Source organism: Hemibagrus wyckioides, linkage group LG25 (assembly GCF_019097595.1).
Source record: "Hemibagrus wyckioides isolate EC202008001 linkage group LG25, SWU_Hwy_1.0, whole genome shotgun sequence".
NCBI classification, from domain to species: domain Eukaryota; kingdom Metazoa; phylum Chordata; class Actinopteri; order Siluriformes; family Bagridae; genus Hemibagrus; species Hemibagrus wyckioides.
The window spans coordinates 18,721,998-18,742,655 of record NC_080734.1 but is presented as its reverse complement, the minus strand read 5'-3'; the positions used below and the strand labels follow the sequence as shown (position 1 = coordinate 18,742,655).

The 20,658-nt window shown below is 39.3% G+C and overlaps 1 long non-coding RNA gene across 1 annotated transcript; it reads left to right on the top strand.

Moving 5' to 3' along the window:
* Positions 1-1,150: 1,150 nt before the first annotated feature.
* On the top strand, positions 1,151-1,918 carry LOC131345692 (uncharacterized). The gene is made up of 3 exons (XR_009203517.1): positions 1,151-1,354; positions 1,465-1,561; positions 1,786-1,918. It is a non-coding gene; the product is annotated as an uncharacterized LOC131345692 (long non-coding RNA).
* Positions 1,919-20,658: the final 18,740 nt, after the last annotated feature.

The following is a 20,658-nucleotide window of genomic DNA, read 5'->3' as shown; positions in this document are numbered from 1 at the left end:
GAAAGATAGAAAGATAAGAGGATTTGGTGGTTCTGCCTTGAATAAGCCAGTTCTTTACATATAGTTCACAAGACACATGTTCCAGTTGAAGAGTTTACACCCACTTGATTCTAAAGTACGGTGTGTTGTTACTTGGACAATCAGCAACTGCTTTTATGTGTTGGGATAGTGTTCATGAGTCCCTTGTTTGTCCTGAGCAGTAAAACTGCCCACATTTCTTTAGAAAAATCCTTCAGGTCCTGCACATTCTTTGCTCTTCCAGCATCTTCTGCATAGTTTACCCGTTTCCAACAGAGGCTATATGATGTTAAGGTTGGTAACCAAGGACAAATGAGAGACTCGTACACAACTATTACAATATGTGTCACTGATGCTCAAGAAGGCAACACAATACATTACGAGCTAGGGGGTGTAAACTTTGGAACAGGAGGATCGTTTTAAATTGTTATTGAACTAATTCTGTTTTGTCTTTGTGAACAGGTTGCCTTGAAATATTTGAGCAAAAAGGTCAGAGTCATTTGTAAGTACCCTTACTTTACTACTGCATTCTGTAGAGACCCAATAAAGTGTAAATCACCATCATGTTATAGAGCAGATCTAGTCCAATATGATACTTCCATGTATTGATTACTGTGAACATCATTAAAGATTGAGATTTCTGAATCCTCCATAATAAGTATCAGAGAAAGACTGTTAATCGTTGTACCGACATTGTAATCTCTGCTTATCACAGTTTAACCGTATTCACTCCAAACCCATGCTAACTATGTCTGTTTGGAATTTTAGCCTGGAACAAAGCCTCGGGAGGTGGAGTTAATGGAGATGGTGTCCGAGCAGCCTCGTTGTGAGAATGTGGTGGAGCTGCTGGAATGTCTCGATGTGTCCACTTCTTTTGTCTTGGTGCTTGAGCGACTCAGCCCCTGCATAGACCTCGAGACGTTCTGCAGAATGCAGGGAAATAATCATCTCTCGGAAGATGTGGCTCGAGAGATCATGCAGCAGGTGGTTCAAGCTGTTGGTCACTGCATTGCCCATGGAGTTTTCCACGGCGACATCCATTCCAAGAATATTCTGGTGAATCCGGACACGCTAGAAGTGAAGTTGATAGACTTTAGCTACAGCGTTTTGGTGTCAGATTGTGACAGGATGGGTCAGTTCAGAAAAGATATAGGATATATTCAAAGCCAGTACACTGGAGGTTATTTCTGTCATGTAACTGCTCTTTATTTCTATATAGAATATATTTCTTGCATCTGGAGTCTGGGTTTAATCCTGGCTGAAATGCTCTATGGAGACGTTTACGTTGAGTCTTCAAATCAGATCATTGAGAAGTGTTCACAGTTTGGTTCTCCAGGTGAGCAAATCCTTTCATTTTTGCATTTCAGAAGCATCACAATTTGACCTGTAGAATTAAGCATTGCAATAATTTTTATCTCAAGCTCTGTCTCATTACTGCCAACACAGAGTGCTGCCAGCTGTTATCATTGTGTCTGCAAAACTACAAGCAAGCTCTGTTTGATGAAATCCCGAACCACACCTGGTTTAGACAGAAACTGTCTAGGTAAGAGAGTTAGAACAGAACAGACTTCATTACACTTACTTAAGACACACTATAATAGTCTAGACTACAGATATCAGCACTGAGGTCTCTAACAGATTTATATTATTTTGTTATTTATATTATGAAGTTATATTAAGAACACATCATTATATTAAAATCTAAAATTAGGTAATACTGATTGTTTCTAGTCTATTTTAATATCTAACTTTTATTGTTTGTTTTAGTTCACAGGCTCCTGAAGACCCTGGATCTTCTAGCTGATCCAAAAATATCCTTTTTTAAAAAATTAAGTTAAAAGTGCTTAATCCCGCCCCAGACCCACCTCCACGTGCTCCCACCGCTCGACTCCATCAGACCTTCTTGTGTGTCTTGATCAGTAGCCACCTGCAGCACTGGTGCGCTCCAGCTGATTAACAGAAGCTGACGCTCTGCCTGCTTCAAACTTTAAAAGCTCCGAGAAAGCATCACTGGCATCAACACAAGGCCTCAGTGCTCCACTGTAGAAGCACAAGGTCATGCTGTTGTGTGTTTTTCAGGAAACACAATTTCACATTACTCCTGCCACTGTGATGGGCCAAACAGATGTTTGCTTCTGGGGTTTAGGCGTCACCTCAGCTAGTCTAATGGAAAACCATTGGACTGTTTCTTTAGGCAGCAGCAGATTTGTTAGGTATCAGAGCCACCACTGGTCCTATTTGACCTCATAGCCTACAGCTGTAGAAGATTATTGATTTATAATCACATTCTCTGGTGGCACCCAGATGAGGATGGGTTTCCTTTTGAGTCTGGTTCCTCTCGAGGTTTCTTCATGTAGTTTTTCCTCGCCACCGGCTTGCTCATTAGGGATCTGAATCTGTAAACTGCTGCTAAAATGAAAGAAATGGGCTTTCTGCTGGATTCTGAGCTCCGACATCACGACAGTCTTAAGCATTACTTGGATAGTTACATGGGAGGTGCATACACGGGGCGGATTATAAATAAAATACAAAGTTTGAATTTCAATTCTATTAAAAAAAGATTAAAAAAAAAAAAAAAAATGTTTAAAAAATTTTCTGATCTAGTCACATGGTCCGACACTGAGCCTGATAAACTCAGCTAAAGGTTACTCCATTGTTCTACCTTTTGATGTCTATCTTCTTTGTCTTGGCAGAGCCTGGGCACTTGGGGTAGAGGACTGGACCTTCCTTGATGGTCCTCAACGTGCGTTGTGCTCTTCATCTTCACGTTTGTGTGTGTGTGCAAGGAAGGTACGTTTGCGGAGAGGTTAGCCTGACCCTCTGCCTCGGTTGTTGCCTCTAGTTCACTGCTTTGACTGTTTTCTGACCCTTTGTGGTCTACTGAGAAAGAATCAAATGCAACTGTATTTATTTAAATGCTGCTTTTATTAAAGAATTGTCAATAAACAACTTATTTTTGTATGGTGGCCAATCTCTCTGACCAATATCGGTGATTTAAACCTGTGCATGTTAATTCTTTGGGTGAAATTCCTAGGGTGATGTAGTCAGATAGTGCCAAAGCTGTTCTGATAAATCTTTCAGTGTAATTTGCTATAATAGCTTTCCCAACCCCTTTTACTCTCTCAAAAGAATCCCAAAACAAGCAAATGCATCAAACCTAAGAGAGATGGCACTTGATGAATTTATGAATTTATTGTGCATATCACACAAACATTCTGAATATATTGCAGGTTACCTTGTAATTTTACTTTATGAGACTTAAATAAAACTAACTGGTCAAAGCAAAATGAGGAATAAATGAATAAAAAGTCAATAACTCAATGTAAAGCTGACTAATAAATTAGTATTAGTCAGTGACCAGTATTAGGGGTAACACTAAATAAAAACAACTTTTTAAGTCTTAAGCCTTACTTGGATAGTTGCATGGGAGGTTCAAACACGGGGTGGGTTATAAATGAAACACATAAAAAAAAAAGAAGCTTGAATTATATTTAAAAATTAGAAAAAAAAAAAGTTTAAAAATTCAGACTGTGGTGATGGAAAAATGTAAACAGGAACATTGTGATCTTTATTTATCCTTTACTTTTATTAGACACCCACTCAGATAATAAGACTCAACAGACACACACAAAGCCTGAGACATTCAGGCCGGTGGCTGACCATTTTTCAGTAGAACGCTAGAGTACTGGAAGACCAACACAGCAGACCCCTGGGTTGGTCAACTCTAAACAGAGGATATACTCTACAGTTTTGACGCCGGCCTCCCAGATATTCAAGAATTGTTCAGACGGCTGTCAGAGACGCAGTTCCTTCAATGGCTCTCTCTCTCTGGAAATTCTTTCACTGTTACAGAAGGAAGCCATAGACAAAGTTCATCCCCTCGTCCAGAGAGACGGGTTTTATTCGACATATTTTCTTGTTCCGAAAAAGGATGGCGGGTTCCGCCCAATTCTCAATTTGAGGCGTCTGAATTTGTTCCTGCGTGTCCTTCCTTTTTGATTGCTGCGCACAGCCGACGTTCTTCAGTCTGTGGCAGCAGACAATTGGTTTGTAAGTGTCGACCTGAAAGATGCATATTTTCACGTTCCAATTGCTGTTCATCACAGAAAGTTTCTGCGTTTCATTCAAAATCAAGTTCAAAGTTCTACCTTTCAAACAAAGAATACTGACATATAAATTGTAAATATATAATAAGAAGTGAAAAATAGCACCAAGTACTGGTGGTACCACTTATTTTAGCAGTAATAAGGCTCACAGTAAAAATTAGAATGTCACATTTCCAGAAGAAAATGCGAGTGTGATTGCGAATATGTTGCTTAAACTATTGCAAGACATGATAAAATAATATTTAAAAGCTATAGTCACAGTTTAAAAAGTTTACGGTAGTTCATGTGGCTGTAGAGTAAGAACTCAAGCTGTAGGAACAGTTTAAAGACGATGCGTCCTTAAAAAAAACCTCTTCCCTCACTCTAACTGAGGTCACACACACACACACACACGCGCACACACACACACGCGCGCACACACACACACGCGCACACAGTAGCGGTCTGAAGTCCGTGAAAAATGCATTGAGTAATCCATATTAAATAAACTATAATACTTATCAGTATGAAAAGTAATAGCACACTTAAGCACAACATGAGCAACATTTTAGCGTTGGAACCATATATAAGAGATGTTGCTTAAACTATTGCGAGAACTTCTGAAATGATATATAAACACAACTCCGAGCAGGTCTCCAGCTTGGGAGGCGGACGCTCTACCAAATAAGCTAAACTGCCACTTGTAACATCATTGAGATCAGTGGTACTAATACTTTACATGCACTACCGCTAGCCACCATCAAATACACAATATACGATATTCACGCTAAATATGCTTAAACTATTGCAAGACATTCTCAAATAATATATACAAACTAAAGCCACGGTTAAAATATGAAGTCTAAACGAACCAGTGTGTGCGCTGGGAACAGTTTAAAGACGATGTGTCCAACCTCTTCCTTTCTTCGGTCTGAAGTCCGTAATGCATTTAAAAATTAATATAAAATAAACTACAATACTTATCAGCATGAAAAGTAATAGCACACTTAAGCACGGGCGCGCTAACAAATAAGCTAAAGTGCAGCTTGTAATACTACTGAGATCAGTGGAGTAAAAGCAAGGTGACTTGTAAGCAAGTTGAAACAGGCTTTATACAACTCACTGCACGGCACCTAGCGCAAGCCTCCGTTACATATATAAAAACTATACATGCTATGCTAACTATTGCAAAAAATTATTGAATAATAAACAAAATAAAGTTACAGTTAAAATATGAAGTCTAAACGAACCGGCGTGTCTCACACACACACAGCAGCGGTCCGAAGTCCGTGAAAAATGCATTTACAAATCCATATAAAAAACTATAATACTTGTCAGCATGAAAAGTAATAGCACACCTAAGCAGTGTTGGAACCATGTTTCTAGCTATTACCGTTTAGGACTAGTAAGGTTTTACATGCTTGTTTACGACATCTACAGATGCGTTTACGGCACCTACCGAAAATCCCCGAGAAAGACCGAACTGTACGGAAACCAGGAAGTGAAGTCCGTGAACAATGCATGTACACATTAATATAAAATAAACTACAATACTTATCAGCATGAAAAGCAATGGCACACATAAGCATAACATGGGCAACATTTGAGCGTTGGAACCATGTTTCTAGCTATTACCATTTAGGACTAGTAATGTTTTACATGCTTGTTTACGGCAGCTCCCGAAAATCTCAGAGAAAAGCCGAACTGTGCGCGCTCTCCTTAAATGCCCGTGCGGAAACCAGGAAGTGAAGTCCGTAACGATCACATTTAAAATTAATATAAAATAAACTACAATACTTATCAACATGAAAAGTAATAGCACACTTAAGCATAACATGATGAACATTTTAGCGTTGGAACCAGAATTTTAGCTATTACCGTTTAGGACTAGTAGCGCGCCCAGGAAACGGAATAATAATAATACTAATAATAATAATAAATAGTGACGATAACAAGAGTGTGATTGCGTCAATAATAATAATAATAATAATAATAATAATAATAATAATAACACTGTCGCTGTTGAGGAAATCAAATCCATGACATACCATAACAATACTAGTGAAACTCAAGAATATGAATTAGAAACCTCCAAAACAATCACCAGAAAGTCATCCTGGTCTGTTACCAACAAGCTGGAATCCTTGCTTCACATGGAAGTGTGAAGGCAGAAGTTTCAGGTCTTCTGGAAGTTGAAACTGGATTCAAACTTACAGTGGGAAACGAGAGCTCATATGGTTTGGAGAACACCGAGGTGAAAACTGAAGCATACACGTTTCCTGTCAAAGTCCCTCCAGGGAAAACCATAGACGTGGACATCACGATCGGCCGAGCTACGTTTGATCTCCCCTACACTAGCACAGTCCAGATCACCTGGCAGCGTGATGGAGTTTAAAACCAGTGGAACCTACAAAGGCGTCACTTACACTGATGCAAAAATAATTGTGATGGAATCAGGAAAAAGCCTGTAAATTCTAGATCTTCACAAAGAGCTTGGCACAGACACATTTTTTGATTGGTAAAAGTAAAAGATTTTTTAAAAACATTCTCAAAAAATAGAATAAAAAACTCAATTTAATTTATTCTAGCTTGATTTGCTGAAAAATCCAAATCTAGTCCATGGTCCATCTTCCCTTCCTGTTCATAAAAATAATTAAATGTAACTCATTTCAGTGGCATGAAACAGAGATAACAGAAAAAAATGCCACTGAATAGCTAAATTATGCAATTAAACATTCCTCTTTTCCATACTTTCACATAATCTTTCAAAGAAGAAGATAATGCTGAGGACATTCCAGTGATGTTAATTCTCCTACAGACCTGTGACCTTTAACAAACATCCTCATCTGGAGCAGCTGTTCCACCTGAATATCAGAAAAACACCAGAGGAAGCTTGATGTATTTATGGACACAGTGAAGTATACTTAGAATACTGTATACAGCGAGTCAAGACATCACTACATCACTGTCAAGAGCTTCTTATATCTGCTGAAAAGTGAGTGTAAGTTAATGAGTCTCAACCTTCACGTCCCAAAGTCTCAACCCCCTCACCAACCACACCTTGGAGGAAATATTAAGGTCAACTGATAATGAGTGTGTTAATTGAGTGAGACACCACTGCGGGTGTCTTAACACACACCTCGAAAGAAATTACAGTATTTAACTCACCTTGTACTTTTCAGAACTGTTAGTGTAAACTAAAATTACTGATTAACTGACTAACCAAGTTTTTTAAATGACACACATCAACATATCCATTACACCCATGTCATTTATCCATGAGTTATTTCTTATGAGTAGTATCTTTATGTAATCCTCTATTATACTGTGTAGCTACCACAGTTTATTATGTTACCAGAAGATTGGTGTATATCTGCTTAGAGTTATTATGCTAGTAAGTGGGCAGTATGGTGGCTAGTGGTTAGCACTGTTGCCTCACAGCAAGAAGGTCTTGTAGAGTTTACCCCATGCATGTGTTCATAACCCGGGTTCAAACAGTTGTAGAGTTTACCCCATGCATGTGTGGGTTTACTCTGGTTTCTTCCCACAGTCCAAAAACATGTACATTAGTCTGATTGTTAATTGCCCATAGGTGTGAGTGTGTGTGCCTGTGATGGACTGGTGACCTGTCCAGGGTGAACCCCTGCCTTTTGCCTAATGTGTGCTGGGATAGGCTCCAGCAGATCCCCGTGACCCTAATTAGAAATAAAGCGGGTATAGAAAATGGATGGATGATATTTCTATCTAGAGAGGGGGCAGACTAAGGCAGAGAGGGAGACTGTCTCTAGCAGGACTGATGTGAAGTTGATTTTCATCATATATGTATTTCCTTTCCTGTTAATTATGTAATCATATGTGATAATTCATGTCCATTTTTTTTTAGTTTAACCAATTTTTCTGTTTATCAATAACCAATAACAAAGCACTAGCCCTGTGTGGTGAACTATATATTTGTGAGTTAAACTTTTATTGATCCTCAGAAGGTAATATTTCCAACAATATCTAATATCTCACTTTCAGATAATGATTTAAGATAATATTTTGATCCTGGGCTCGAGTCCCGGCAGACAGAGGCCTTTCTGTGTGGAGTTTGCATGTTCTCTCCCGTGCTTGCGTGGGTTTACTCCGGGTACTCCGGTTTCCTCCCACAGTCCAAAAACATGTACATTAGGTTGATTGGTAATTCTAAATTGCCAATAGGAGTGAGTGTGAGTGTGTGTCTGTCTATACGTGGCCCTGCGATGGACTGGTGACCTGTCCAGGGTTTACCCCTGCCTATCACCAAATGTGTGCTGAGATAAGCTCCAGCAGATCCCTGTGACCCTAATTAGGAATAAAGCGGGTATAGACAATGGATGGATGGATAGATGAGTAATATTTTGAACTTGTTCTTATTCTTATCTTGTATTGCCACATTGCTGTTATACCATTTGTCCTTTAATCTATTTTTTATCATTGCATTATTTAATGCTGTTATTAAATATATATACTATATACTAGCCACTTAATAACATGACATGCAGTTTTAGACATTAATAACTATTGATATGGGATGTGGTAGTTTATTGGTTAAGGTCATGTTGGACTGCTGCTTGGAAGGTTGTGAGTTTGAATCCCAGGTCCACCAAGCTGCAACTGCTGGGCCCCTGAGAAAGGCCCTTAACCCTCACTTGCTCAGTTGTATAAAATATACGTTGCTCTGGATAAGGGCTCCTGCCAAATGCCAGAAATGTAAATTGTAGAAATGTTCTCTCCTGAGAGGACTCAATATACTTTGCCTATTGAAAGACATTAACATGTGCAGATTTCCATTATTATTGCTATATATTTCCGTTAAATACTTATAGTACTGTCCACATTTATTCATGTATTCTTGTTTATTGAATAAGTTTATCAAATTTAATGACCAAATTTATCACACAGATGAGAATACTTTACACATTTATTTAATTTGCAGTACACTTTTGTCTTACAGTTAATGCAAGATAATATGTGATAATATATCCCAGCAGTCACAAGAAGAATTCTTCAACACACATGGTGCTCATAATGAAGGAGAGTTTAAAGAGCTTGTCTTTACAAAAGACATACAAACATTTCCAGCAGCTAAAATCTGTTAACTATAAAAAGAAAATTTCTCAAAAGAAAGAAATAAATGGGAAATAAAATGTATAAAATGTCTCAACAGATACTGTCAAAGGCAAAATGTAGTTTTATAATTAAAACCACACGAAAGGTACAAAATAAACCTTGGAAAAGAGTAAAAATGAAATGAGAAATAAAGATGAATAATCAACATGAAAGACATTTCAAAGAAAAGATAGCATAATAATGATATGTAATGGCTGAACTATCCCTGTCATCTTATATAGCTATTCCTTTCCTTCTTAAAGCACAGCTCAGGTCCCTCCTTTCACCATTTTTTCCCTTGTCAGATATGGCTTAGAAACCATCCCATGACTTTTCATTGAGTCAAGGTCAGGCCAAGGACAGCGGCACAAGAATCATTATAGACTTATCCATGGTCTACGCCCACAAAGTCCTTTTTCTTGATTACAACCTACTCAAAACAGCATGGCAAAACAATGTGCACACCTGCAGTAGGGATATGATATGATGAAGCATCACTGTTGACCAATGTTGACCGGAATTCACAGCAAACATCCAGTTTAACACTTTTGCATTAGGAATGAACAAATACACTGAAAGATCAGTCACAGCATTAAAGTCCACATGTCTGCTTCTTCTCTTTGTGGGTTTAAAGAGTCATTTTGGGTCTCATAATGCCAAGACTCATGGACATAGATGTCGTTTATTAACCACATGCTTTACAAATACTAAAGACTCCATGGTCCTTTTCAGTGAACTCATCATGGTATGCTATTTTTCTATCCAAAAATTTTCTGCCTAGCTCTTATAATCCATGAGCTTTTAAGTGACCTTCATTTCACTGTGAATGATGGCTTTTGGTTCTTATCACTTTTTTAGTAAGCTTATCTACTATTTTTGAGAGGTAGGTTGTTCTGATTTATAATGGCTAATCTTGCTTCTATGATATGCGTTAAAACTTTATATGTAGATTTAAACCTGGTATATTACTAAAATGGAACACACTTTGGCTAATATTCAAGGATTGAAAATTTAGTGTTCCATCCCACATTTTGTTGAGTTCTACTAACCTCGTTGGCTATAAATGACCATTTGGTTATAAATGACCATATTAAATCGTTGTTAAGCCACTGAAAAAGAAAGAAGTGTTCTGTGTTCATTGTTGTAAGAATATTAACCTGAAGTTAGAGAAAAGTGGTGTATTGATTGAGAAAAACTCAATAAAAGCATCTCAGAATGCACAACCTTAAGCTACAATAGCAGAAGACCACATCAAGGTCCACTCCTGTCAGCCAAGATCAAGAACCTGAGGATATCATGTTCATTGGAAAATACTGTTAAAAGACCAGCTGATTAGGAGACTGTGTAAGGTGTCGCTTAAGAACTAAATAGGTGTGGCTTATTATATAGTTCTCAATAATGTCAAGTCACTCTGTCCTCTCCTCAAGTCATCTCTTTAAGATTTGTCCATGTTCAGAGACAAAACAGAGGCTGTTAGCTCTACACCACTGGAGGACCGAAGGACTGGTGTTTGCAGCAAGCCGAGGTCACGAAGCTTCTCCGGCACATCGTCATGCAGCTTGGCTGATGCATGATTACTGTACTGTAACAGTGTCTGGCGATCGAATACATGAACACCGCTGTCTCTGGTGTTTATGTACCATGTAAAGTCAGGCTAAACACATGAATAGCACCATTTAGGATTCGGAGGGACCCCTGCTTGCTACTGCTGTGCCACCACCTTGGACTGCCTGGCTGCTTTCAATTCAGAAGAAGGCTTAAATCCAGAGGAAACAAAATGAAGACCTGTTCAAATAACGATGTCTGATACTGAGCAGCAACACTGACTCACCCCAAAAAGGAAACCGGAAAGCATTGTGTGCATTGTATATGATCTACCAACAGCCTAATATTGCGTTGGTCCCCTTTTTGCTGCCAAAACAGCCATGACCCGTCAAAGGCATGGACTACACTAGATCCCTGAAAGTGTGCTATGACGTTTATTGCACTGAAAGAAAGAAGAAAGAGCCTTTATTTGTCACATATACATTACCACACAGTGAAAATCTTTCTTCCATTTCCCAGAGCACTAAAATATTCAGGATAATCGGTTCTCAAGGGACCGGGGTTTATCCTAGGTAGACGATGTGTTTGTGAAAGGGCGCCCTCTGGAGATTAGGTTAGTGTAGAAATATTTATAATGATGTACTGCTGAGTCTGCTGTACTGCTGTATTCGGTCTAACACGTGAATCTGATCTCTTTGCTTTTTCATTACTACTCTCACGTCTTTATATCAGACCCACTGATCCTGATCATATTGAAGTATCTGACTAGAAGTGCATGAAATATGAAAATCGACGATGTTGAAGCTCCTACAAGCGTTCTTCTATCATGTGCCTTGAGATGTGATGAGGAGCGAGACGACCAAAGATACTGTTCTATTCGGGGTGGTTTATTATTTATTTTTATTATTATTATTATTTTTACCACAGAATCATTGACTGACACCTGAAGAAATACTGTCACTGTTTATGTCACGTCACTTCCGAAGTGGTTAAGCGATGATGAACTTGCTTGAAGAACGAGGTTTAGTTATTCCCTAGCTCCATGGACTGTAGGTGGTTTGTAGGCTTGGAGACCCAACACTTAGCGGATATGAGGAGTGGCTTTTGGTCTGAGAGACAGCAGAATGGGCCGTACCACTGATCCGGTCATTATTAGTTGGTGCAAAACCTGTATAAACTGTCTATTAGGCAACCACTTGTGTTTTTCTACATACAGAGGAGCTTATTTTAACATGCTTACATTTTTATATGAAAGGAAATTGATATTCTCTTGTGCATAACACACACTTGGTGAACAGTATTTTGTAACACTGGTATTTTTGATCCTGATCATTTCTACAGTTACATAATAATAAAGTCCTAAATGGGCGATGAACGATTCGGTGTATAGAGAAGCACAGATATAACACGTGTTTGCGCCATCTTCGATATTTTGGCATTAATATTTTCCTCTATCGAAGCCATAACCACTAATGATGTTGCGTAGACTTTGTGTAACGTAACGTTTACGCATTGCAGTGTTCGTTCGGGAGTCTCCAGTTTTCAGACCAGATTTGCGTAACCCAAAGTTTTCTCGTCCACATTTCCTCCCCTTGGAATGACTTCTTTTTTTGTGGGAAAGTTATGAAAGGTGAAAGGACTTTGAAACCCTGGAAGTTGGTGCAGTTTCACTTCATCGTGGTGTTTCCATGACTCTAGACAGGGGGTTTGTTAAGCAAATAGTCTTAGTTTAAAGAGTGCATAAGAGAAAGTTAAACATAAAATGGCATGGGTGCCAATACTAATGAACAGACTGACAAGATCTTTAAGCTGAAAGACACTTCATCTACAAATTGAAAATAGTTGTTTTTAATGTATTGCACTCATACAGTAGAGACACACATAGAGGGGTATGTTACATTTGATTCAAATAATATGTAAAGGTACAGTAAGATATTCTCAAATAAATGTAAATACATACTGAGAGATATTTACAAAAAAGATAAACTTCTCAAAGCGCTCATGATCAAAGCAAACCCTTTGGACATTAACCCTTTAAACTTTATACGTAGTACACACTTTTGCATAAGGTTATACACCGATCAGGCATAATATTATGACCACCTGCCTAATAGTGTATTGGTCCACCAAAACAGCCCTGACTTGTCGAGGCATGGGTTCCACTAGATTCCTGAAGGTGTGCTGTGGTATCTGGCACAGAGATGGTAGCAGCAGATCCTTTAAGTCCTGTAAGCTGTGAGGTGGGGCCTCCATTGGTTTGGACTTGTTTGTCCAGCACATTGCCCAGATGCTCGATTGGATTGAGATCTGGGAAATTTGGAGGCCAAGTCAACACCTGAAACTGGTTGTTGTGGTCATAAAACCATTCCTGAACCATTACTGCTTTACCCTGCTGAAAGAGGCCACAGCCATGAGGGAATACTGTTTCCATGAAAGGGTGTACATGGTCTGCTGCAATGCTTAGGTAGGTGGTACATGTCAGAGTAACATCCACATGGATGGCAGGACCCAAGGTTTCCCAGCAGAACATTGCCCAAAGCATGATACTGCCTCCACCGGCTTGCCTTCTTCCCATAGTGCATCCTGGTGCCATGTGTTCCCCAGGTAAGTGAAGCACACACACCCGGCCATCTACGTGATGTAAAAGAAAACGTGATTCATCAGACCAGGCCTTCTTCCATTGCTCCATGGTCCAGTTCTGATTCTCATTGCCCATTGTTGGCGCTTTAAGCGGTGCACAGGGATCAGCATGGACACCCTGACTGGTCTGTGGCTATCCAGTCCCATACACAAAAAAATGGGATGTACTGTGTATTCTGACTCCTTTCTATCAGAACCAGCATTAACTTCTTCAGCAATTTGAGCAACAGTAGCTCGTCTGTTGGATCGGATCACACGGGCCAGCCTTCACTCCCCATGTACATCAATGAGCCTTGGCTGCCCATGACCCTGTCACTGGTTCACCACTGTTCCTTCCTTGGACCACTTTTGATAGATACTGACCACTGCAGACCAGGAACACCCCACAAGAGCTGCAGTTTTGGAGATGCTCTGATCCAGTGGTCTAGCCATCACAATTTGGCCCTTGTCAAACTCGCTCAAATCCTTATGTTTGTCCATTTTTCCTGCTTCCAACAAATCAACTTTGAGGACAAAATGTTCACTTGCTGCCTAATATATCCCACCCACTAACAGGTGCCATGATGAGGAGATCATCAGTGTTATTCACTTCACGTCAGTGGTCATAATGTTATGCCTGATCGGTGCATAAGCCGTTAAAGCTAGCGGTGTGTGATATGAATGGAGGTTTGGCACAAGGTGCTGCTTTAGGGTTAACACGTCGTTGTGTCTGGAGCTTCTGAACTATACACCAGTATATACTGTAAAATACACACTGCACTAATGCTCACACCATTCCTGAACCACTGCATAGTGGGAACATCCCACAACACCTGCTGTTCTGGAGATTCTAGCAATTAATCTGTTGTGTAAATCACTCAGATCCATACTCATGACCAAGTTACATGTCTTTAACACATCACCAGTGATCATTGTACCTCTGTGTCCGGCGTCTCTGACGGATATTTTTCTACACTCTTTGAGCAAATGTGTGTCTCAGGGCTTTTTCCTCAGATAATTTAGAATATTACACAAAAAATCAACATTAACATTTTTAATAGCGGTAAATACTACATTATATTGCAGCGTCCTTGTATCAGATGACCTCCACTAAATCAGGTGATATTGTAGTCACACTATTCTGACTGAATAAAACTGTCGCTAGTCTTAACACATTAACGTTAGCAAAAACAAATCATCTAAAATTGTCTGCTGCCATCCCCAGTATCAAAGCGTACATAGCAGCTATCAGACCGTCTCATGCTGCTACACTCACCTCTTTACACTGCCACTGTAATCAGATCATCAATATTATTATCATCTGATAGTGGTTATAATGTTATTGCTGAGCAGTGTGTGTGTGTGTATGTATGTGTGTGTGTATGTGTATTAGTGTACAGCAGTGTGTGTGTGTGTATGTGTATTAATGTACAGCAGTGTGTGTGTGTGTATGTGTATTAATGTACAGCAGTGTGTGTGTGTGTATGTGTATTAATGTACAGCAGTGTGTGTGTGTATGTGTATTAATGTACAGCAGTGTGTGTGTGTGTATGTGTATTAGTGTACAGCAGTGTGTGTGTGTGTATGTGTATTAATGTACAGCAGTGTGTGTGTGTATGTGTATTAATGTACAGCAGTGTGTGTGTGTATGTGTATTAGTGTACAGCAGTGTGTGTGTGTGTATGTGTATTAGTGTACAGCAGTGTGTGTGTGTATGTGTATTAGTGTACAGCAGTGTGTGTGTGTGTATGTGTATTAGTGTACAGCAGTGTGTGTGTGTATGTGTATTAGTGTACAGCAGTGTGTGTGTGTATGTGTATTAGTGTACAGCAGTGTGTGTGTGTGTATGTGTATTAGTGTACAGCAGTGTGTGTGTGTATGTGTATTAGTGTACAGCAGTGTGTGTGTGTGTATGTGTATTAGTGTACAGCAGTGTGTGTGTGTATGTGTATTAGTGTACAGCAGTGTGTGTGTGTATGTGTATTAATGTACAGCAGTGTGTGTGTGTGTATGTGTATTAGTGTACAGCAGTGTGTGTGTGTGTATGTGTATTAGTGTACAGCAGTGTGTGTGTGTGTATGTGTATTAGTGTACAGCAGTGTGTGTGTGTATGTGTATTAATGTACAGCAGTGTGTGTGTGTGTATGTGTATTAGTGTACAGCAGTGTGTGTGTGTATGTGTATTAGTGTACAGCAGTGTGTGTGTGTATGTGTATTAGTGTACAGCAGTGTGTGTGTGTGTATGTGTATTAATGTACAGCAGTGTGTGTGTGTATGTGTATTAGTGTACAGCAGTGTGTGTGTGTGTATGTGTATTAGTGTACAGCAGTGTGTGTGTGTATGTGTATTAATGTACAGCAGTGTGTGTGTGTATGTGTATTAGTGTACAGCAGTGTGTGTGTGTATGTGTATTAGTGTACAGCAGTGTGTGTGTGTATGTGTATTAGTGTACAGCAGTGTGTGTGTGTGTATGTGTATTAATGTACAGCAGTGTGTGTGTGTGTATGTGTATTAGTGTACAGCAGTGTGTGTGTGTATGTGTATTAGTGTACAGCAGTGTGTGTGTGTGTATGTGTATTAGTGTACAGCAGTGTGTGTGTGTGTATGTGTATTAGTGTACAGCAGTGTGTGTGTGTGTATGTGTATTAGTGTACAGCAGTGTGTGTGTGTGTATGTGTATTAGTGTACAGCAGTGTGTGTGTGTGTATGTGTATTAGTGTACAGCAGTGTGTGTGTGTGTATGTGTATTAGTGTACAGCAGTGTGTGTGTGTGTTTGTATTAATGTACATCAGTGTGTGTGTGTGTTTGGCTGTATTAATGTACAGCAGTGTGTGTGTGTGTATGTGTATTAGTGTACAGCAGTGTGTGTGTGTGTGTATGTGTATTAATGTACAGCAGTGTGTGTGTGTGTATGTGTATTAATGTACAGCAGTGTGTGTATGTGTATTAATGTACAGCAGTGTGTGTGTGTATGTGTATTAATGTACAGCAGTGTGTGTGTGTGTATGTGTATTAGTGTACAGCAGTGTGTGTGTGTGTATGTGTATTAGTGTACAGCAGTGTGTGTGTGTATGTGTATTAATGTACAGCAGTGTGTGTGTTTGGCTGTATTAATGTACAGCAGTGTGTGTGTGTGTATGTGTATTAATGTACAGCAGTGTGTGTGTGTGTATGTGTATTAATGTACAGCAGTGTGTGTGTGTGTATGTGTATTAGTGTACAGCAGTGTGTGTGTTTGGCTGTATTAATGTACAGCAGTGTGTGTGTGTATGTGTATTAGTGTACAGCAGTGTGTGTGTGTATGTGTATTAGTGTACAGCAGTGTGTGTGTGTATGTGTATTAATGTACAGCAGTGTGTGTGTGTGTATGTGTATTAATGTACAGCAGTGTGTGTGTGTGTATGAGTATTAATGTACAGCAGTGTGTGTGTGTATGTGTATTAGTGTACAGCAGTGTGTGTGTGAATGTGTATTAGTGTACAGCAGTGTGTGTGTGTGTGTGTATGTGTATTAGTGTACAGCAGTGTATGTGTGTATGTGTATTAATGTACACCAGTGTGTGTGTGTGTATGTGTATTAGTGTACAGCAGTGTGTGTGTGTGTATGTGTATTAGTGTACAGCAGTGTGTGTGTGAATGTGTATTAGTGTACAGCAGTGTGTGTGTGTGTGTGTATGTGTATTAATGTACAGCAGTGTGTGTGTGTGTCTGTATTAATGTACAGCAGTGTGTGTGTGTGTATGTGTATTAATGTACAGCAGTGTGTGTGTGTGTATGTGTATTAATGTACAGCAGTGTGTGTGTGTGTATGTGTATTAATGTACAGCAGTGTGTGTGTGTGTATGTGTATTAATGTACAGCAGTGCATGTGTGTGTATGTGTATTAATGTACAGCAGTGTGTGTGTGTGTATGTGTATTAATGTACAGCAGTGTGTGTGTGTGTATGTGTATTAATGTACAGCAGTGTGTGTGTGTGTATGTGTATTAATGTACAGCAGTGTGTGTGTGTGTATGTGTATTAATGTACAGCAGTGTGTGTGTGTGTATGTGTATTAATGTACAGCAGTGTGTGTGTGTGTATGTGTATTAATGTACAGCAGTGTGTGTGTGTATGTGTATTAATGTACAGCAGTGTGTGTGTGTGTATGTGTATTAATGTACAGCAGTGTGTGTGTGTATGTGTATTAATGTACAGCAGTGTGTGTGTGTGTATGTGTATTAATGTACAGCAGTGTGTGTGTGTGTATGTGTATTAATGTACAGCAGTGTGTGTGTGTGTATGTGTATTAATGTACAGCAGTGTGTGTGTGTGTATGTGTATTAGTGTACAGCAGTGTGTGTGTGTATGTGTATTAATGTACAGCAGTGTGTGTGTGTGTATGTGTATTAATGTACAGCAGTGTGTGTGTGTGTATGTGTATTAATGTACAGCAGTGTGTGTGTGTGTATGTGTATTAATGTACAGCAGTGTGTGTGTGTGTATGTGTATTAATGTACAGCAGTGTGTGTGTGTGTATGTGTATTAATGTACAGCAGTGTGTGTGTGTGTATGTGTATTAGTGTACAGCAGTGTGTGTGTGTGTATGTGTATTAATGTACAGCAGTGTGTGTGTGTGTATGTGTATTAGTGTACAGCAGTGTGTGTGTGTGTATGTGTATTAATGTACAGCAGTGTGTGTGTGTGTATGTGTATTAATGTACAGCAGTGTGTGTGTGTGTATGTGTATTAATGTACAGCAGTGTGTGTGTGTGTATGTGTATTAATGTACAGCAGTGTGTGTGTGTGTGTGTATTAATGTACAGCAGTGTGTGTATGTGTATTAGTGTACAGCAGTGTGTGTGTGTATGTGTATTAGTGTACAGCAGTGTGTGTGTGTGTATGTGTATTAATGTACAGCAGTGTGTGTGTGTGTATGTGTATTAGTGTACAGCAGTGTGTGTGTGTGTATGTGTATTAATGTACAGCAGTGTGTGTGTGTGTATGTTTATTAATGTACAGCAGTGTGTGTGTGTGTATGTGTATTAGTGTACAGCAGTGTGTGTGTGTGTATGTGTATTAGTGTACAGCAGTGTGTGTGTGTGTATGTGTATTAATGTACAGCAGTGTGTGTGTGTGTATGTGTATTAATGTACAGCAGTGTGTGTGTATGTGTATTAATGTACAGCAGTGTGTGTGTGTGTATGTGTATTAGTGTACAGCAGTGTGTGTGTGTATGTGTATTAATGTACAGCAGTGTGTGTGTGTGTATGTGTATTAATGTACAGCAGTGTGTGTGTGTGTATGTGTATTAATGTACAGCAGTGTGTGTGTGTGTATGTGTATTAGTGTACAGCAGTGTGTGTGTGTATGTGTATTAATGTACAGCAGTGTGTGTGTGTGTGTATGTGTATTAATGTACAGCAGTGTGTGTGTATGTGTATTAATGTACAGCAGTGTGTGTGTGTGTATGTGTATTAATGTACAGCAGTGTGTGTGTGTGTATGTGTATTAATGTACAGCAGTGTGTGTGTGTGTATGTGTATTAGTGTACAGCAGTGTGTGTGTGTGTATGTGTATTAGTGTACAGCAGTGTGTGTGTTTGGCTGTATTAATGTACAGCAGTGTGTGTGTGTATGTGTATTAATGTACAGCAGTGTGTGTGTGTATGTGTATTAATGTACAGCAGTGTGTGTATGTGTATTAGTGTACAGCAGTGTGTGTGTGTATGTGTATTAATGTACAGCAGTGTGTGTGTGTGTGTGTATGTGTATTAATGTACAGCAGTGTGTGTGTGTGTATGTGTATTAATGTACAGCAGTGTGTGTGTGTGTGTATGTGTATTAATGTACAGCAGTGTGTGTGTGTGTATGTGTATTAATGTACAGCAGTGTGTGTGTGTGTATGTGTATTAATGTACAGCAGTGTGTGTGTGTGTATGTGTATTAATGTACAGCAGTGTGTGTGTGTGTATGTGTATTAGTGTACAGCAGTGTGTGTGTGTGTATGTGTATTAATGTACAGCAGTGTGTGTGTGTGTATGTGTATTAATGTACAGCAGTGTGTGTGTGTGTATGTGTATTAATGTACAGCAGTGTGTGTGTGTGTATGTGTATTAATGTACAGCAGTGTGTGTGTGTGTATGTGTATTAATGTACAGCAGTGTGTGTGTGTGTATGTGTATTAGTGTGCAGCAGTGTGTGTGTGTGTATGTGTATTAATGTACAGCAGTGTGTGTGTGTGTATGTGTATTAATGTACAGCAGTGTGTGTGTGTGTATGTGTATTAGTGTGCAGCAGTGTGTGTGTGTGTATGTGTATTAATGTACAGCAGTGTGTGTGTGTGTATGTGTATTAATGTACAGCAGTGTGTGTGTGTGTATGTGTATTAATGTACAGCAGTGTGTGTGTGTGTATGTGTATTAATGTACAGCAGTGTGTGTGTGTGTATGTGTATTAATGTACAGCAGTGTGTGTGTGTGTATGTGTATTAATGTACAGCAGTGTGTGTGTGTGTATGTGTATTAATGTACAGCAGTGTGTGTGTGTGTATGTGTATTAGTGTACAGCAGTGTGTGTGTGTATATGTGTATTAGTGTACAGCAGTGTGTGTGTGTGTATGTGTATTAGTGTACAGCAGTGCATGTGTGTGTATGTGTATTAATGTACAGCAGTGTGTGTGTGTGTATGTGTATTAATGTACAGCAGTGTGTGTGTGTGTATGTGTATTAATGTACAGCAGTGTGTGTGTGTGTATGTGTATTAATGTACAGCAGTGTGTGTGTGTGTATGTGTATTAATGTACAGCAGTGTGTGTGTGTGTATGTGTATTAATGTACAGCAGTGTGTGTGTGTGTATGTGTATTAATGTACAGCAGTGTGTGTGTGTATGTGTATTAATGTACAGCAGTGTGTGTGTGTATGTGTATTAATGTACAGCAGTGTGTGTGTGTGTATGTGTATTAGTGTACAGCAGTGTGTGTGTTTGGCTGTATTAATGTACAGCAGTGTGTGTGTGTGTATGTGTATTAGTGTACAGCAGTGTGTGTGTTTGGCTGTATTAATGTACAGCAGTGTGTGTGTGTATGTGTATTAATGTACAGCAGTGTGTGTGTGTATGTGTATTAATGTACAGCAGTGTGTGTGTGTGTATGTGTATTAGTGTACAGCAGTGTGTGTGTGTGTATGTGTATTAATGTACAGCAGTGTGTGTGTGTGTATGTGTATTAATGTACAGCAGTGTGTGTGTGTATGTGTATTAATGTACAGCAGTGTGTGTGTGTA